Below are 3,908 nucleotides of genomic sequence, written 5' to 3'. Positions count from 1 at the left end.
CCTAATGAAGCCATTTCTTCTAATATGATTTAACAAATATTTTATTCTTTATGATTGATTTTTTTATGCCAGCTCAACTCTATACCAAAGTCTCATACATAAAGGATTGGCTGCATACACTCCTTTTTTTTCTTTTCAAACTTTTATTTAAATTCTAGTTAATATACAGTGTATTATTGGTTTCAGGAGTAGAATTCAGTGATTCATCACTCACATAAAACGTCCAGGGTTCATCATAACAAGTGCCCTCCTTTTTTTTTTTTTAATGTTTATTTATGTTTGAGAGAGAGAGTGTGTGTGTGTAAGGGCAGGGAAGGGACAGAGAGAGGGAGAGAGAGACACAGAACATGAGGCAGGCTCCAGGCTCTGAGCTATCCGCACAGAACCTGATATGGGGCTTGAAGTCACAAACTGTGAGATCATGACCTAAGGTGAAGTCAGACAGTTAAGTGACTGAGCCACCCAGGTGCCACAAGTGTCCTCATTTCTTTTTAATGTTTGTTTATTTTTGAGAGAGAGAGAGAGAAAGAGAGAGAGAGAGAGAGTGCGCACATGAGGCAGGGACAGAGAGAGAGAGGGAGACAGAAGATGTGAAGCAGGCTCTGGACTGTCAGCAGAAAGCCCAACATGGGGCTTGAACTCACGAACTATGAGACCATGACCTGAGCCATAGTCTGATGTTTGACTGACAGAGCCACCCAGGTGTCCCAACAAGTGCCCTCCTAATACCCATCTTCATCTAGCCCATCCCCCCACTACCTCCCCTCCAACAACCCTCAGTTTGTTCTCTATCTTNGGGTTTGTACTGTCATGTTTTCATTTTCATTTGCTTCCATGTACTTTTTTGTTTCTTCTTTAATTTATTGTTTAACTCATTCATTCTTTAGTAGGAAGTTCTTTAACCTCCATGTATTTATTGTCTTCCAGATTTTTTTCTTGTGTCTTACTTCAAGTTTCATAGCCTTGTGGTCTGAAAAATGCATGTGATTATCTCATTCTTTTTGTACTTTTTGAGAGCTGATTTGTTACACAATATGTGATCTGTTTTGGAGAATGTTCCATGTGCACTTGAAAAGAATGTATATTCTGCTTTATGATGAAATGTTCTGAATATATCTGTTATGTCCATCTGGTTCGGTGTGTCATTCAAAGCTATTGTTTCCTTGTTGATTCTCTGCTTAGATGATCTGCCCATTGCTGTAAATGGGGTGTGAAAGTCCCCTGATTATTTTATTATTATCAGTGGGTTTCTTTATGTTTGTTATTAGTCGATTTATGTATTTGGGTTCTTTCAAGTTGGGGGCATAAATATTTAAAATTGCTACATCTTCTTGATGGATAGACTTCTTAATTATGATATTACACTCTTCTTCATTTCTTGTTTCAGCCTTTGTTTTAATGTAGTTTTTCAGATATAAGTATGGCTACTTTGGCTTTCTTTGTTTCCTTCTTCTTCTGTTTCCTTTCTTTTCATGTCCATTAGCATGATAGATGAGTCTCTTTTCCGTCACTTTGAATCTGCAGGTGTCTTTATGTCTAAAATGAGTCTCTTGTAGGCAACAGAAACGGTTCTTATTTTTTATCCATTCTGTTACCCTAGGTCTTTTGATTGGGGAATTTAGTCCATTTACATTCAGAGTAATTATTGAAAGATATAAATTTACCGCCCCTCTGTTACCTAAAAAAGCTGGTGTTTCTGATGATGTTCTCTGTTACTTTTAGTCTTTGTTACTCACCATTCAAAGAATCCTCTTGAATATTTCTTGTAGGGCTCGTTTAGTGGTCATGAACTCCTTTAGCTTTGGTTTGTCTGAGAAAATTTTTTCTTTCTCCTTATATTCTGAATGATAGCTTTGCTGGGATGAGTATTCTTGGCTACAGATATTTTTTCTTTCAGCACTTTGAATATATGATGCCACTCCCCTCTGGTTTTCAGAATTTCTGCTGAAATATCAGCCAATAGCCTTATGGGGTTTCCCTTGTATATATCTGTTTTCCTTTTTATTACTGCTTTTTTTTGTCTTAAGCTTATTTATTTTTGAGAGAGAGAGAGAGAGAGAGCACAAGCTGGGGAGGTGCAAAGATAGAGGGAGAGAGGGAGAATCCCAAACAGGCTCTACACTGCCAGCACAGAGCCCAATGTAGGGCTTAAATCCATGAACATGAGATCATGACCTGAGCTGAAATCAAGAGATGGACACAGAACCGACTGAGCCACTCAGGTGCCCCTTCTTGCTACTTTTAAGATCCTCTCCTTGTCACTACTTTTATCCATTTTAATTGCTGTGTGTCTTGGTGTGGACCTCCTTGGGTTTATTTTGTTAGGGACTCTCTGTGCCTCCTGGATCTGAATTTCTGTTTCCTTCCCCAGATTTAGGAAGTTCTCAGTTATTATTTCTTCAAATAAGTTTTCTGCCCACTTTTCCTCTAAATCTTCTCCTTCTGGGATCACTATGATGTGACTGTTATTATTCTTAATGGAGTCACTGAGTTCCCTATGTCTATTCTCATTTTGTGTAATTTTTTCTCCTACCTGCTCAGCTGATTACTTTTCATTAGTATCTTCTCCAGGTCACTGCTTTGTTCTTCTGCTTCCTCTAGTTTACTATTGATTCCATATAGTCTGTTTTTTATTTCAATCATTGTGCTCTTCATCTTTGATTTGTTCTTTTTTTTATCTCTTTGGTAAGGGTCTCACTGCCTCCACTCTTTTCTCAAGGCACTGATTTTTAAAGTTCAAGTCTATATGTTCCACTGGTTGTAAGAACTCACAAAATTCAGCCTAATGTTATGGGATTTGTGTTCCCAGTGTGGGCTCCCTGACATGGTAGGCTATTTCTTTCACCTTCCTTGGCCTCTGGGTCTCTCATTCCGGTATACAGACCCACAGGTCATTTAGCTTCCGCCACCTCCACCCTTTCTACCCTCTTCAATGTGATTTCTTTTCTCCATTTAGTTGCTGGAGTTAGTTCTGCCAGTCTTTGGGGGGTTTTTTTCTGGGTCATTTATACTGATATGAATGTTATCTAGTTATCTAGTTATCTAGTATCCATGGGAAGATGTGAGCTTAGGGTCATTNACAAAATTCAGCCTAATGTTATGGGATTTGTGTCCCCAGTGTGGGCTCCCTGACATGGTAGGCTGTTTCTTTCACCTTCCTTGGCCTCTGGGTCTCTCATTCCGGTATACAGACCCACAGGTCATTTAGCTTCCGCCACCTCCACCCTTTCTACCCTCTTCAATGTGATTTCTTTTCTCCATTTAGTTGCTGGAGTTAGTTCTGCCAGTCTTTGGGGGGTTTTTTTCTGGGTCATTTATACTGATATGAATGTTATCTAGTTGTATCCATGGGAAGATGTGAGCTTAGGGTCATCCTATTCCACCATCTTTTTCCAGAAGTTCACAGCATTCTACAGTTTTAGATCGCTAGGTAAGCACATTCAGTCTTCAATAAATTTAAATAGGCCAGCAATTTAAAAAGTTAGTTTATAAAATTGAAATGATACAGAGAAGATCAACATGGCCCCTGACAAGGATGACATGCAAATTGGTGAAGCATTAATAAAAAAGTTTAATATAATACTAAGAATTTTAAAAATCCAAGACATTCTTTACTTTTAGTAAACTTCATTTAATTGTTATGAATATGCAAAGATGACATAAATGGGAACTAAACCATTTAATGTAATCTTGGGCTTCATTTTACAGAGTCAAATATTTTTATTTTTGATGGAGGGAAATTGGAGCCCTCAGCCCCTCATATAATCCCTAATGATTTCTACCCACTGATTCTCATACCTTCATGTAATTCCTCTCATTGAGTGTGGGTAGGACATGACTTGATTCTAATCAATAAAATATGGCAAAGGTGATGGATATCACCTCCACGGTTATGTTATATTATATGG

General features: G+C 38.2%; 1 non-coding gene across 1 annotated transcript; it reads left to right on the top strand.

Moving 5' to 3' along the window:
- Window positions 1-3,467: 3,467 nt before the first annotated feature.
- LOC144240675 (U6 spliceosomal RNA) lies at window positions 3,468-3,573 on the top strand. The gene has a single exon (XR_013337795.1). It is a non-coding gene; the product is annotated as a U6 spliceosomal RNA (small nuclear RNA).
- The last annotated feature ends 335 nt before the right edge of the window (window positions 3,574-3,908 follow it).

The sequence above is a fragment of the Crocuta crocuta genome, unplaced genomic scaffold (genome assembly GCF_008692635.1).
Source record: "Crocuta crocuta isolate KB4526 unplaced genomic scaffold, BGI_CrCroc_1.0 scaffold734, whole genome shotgun sequence".
Taxonomy (NCBI): domain Eukaryota; kingdom Metazoa; phylum Chordata; class Mammalia; order Carnivora; family Hyaenidae; genus Crocuta; species Crocuta crocuta.
This window is presented reverse-complemented; position numbering and strand designations above follow the sequence as displayed.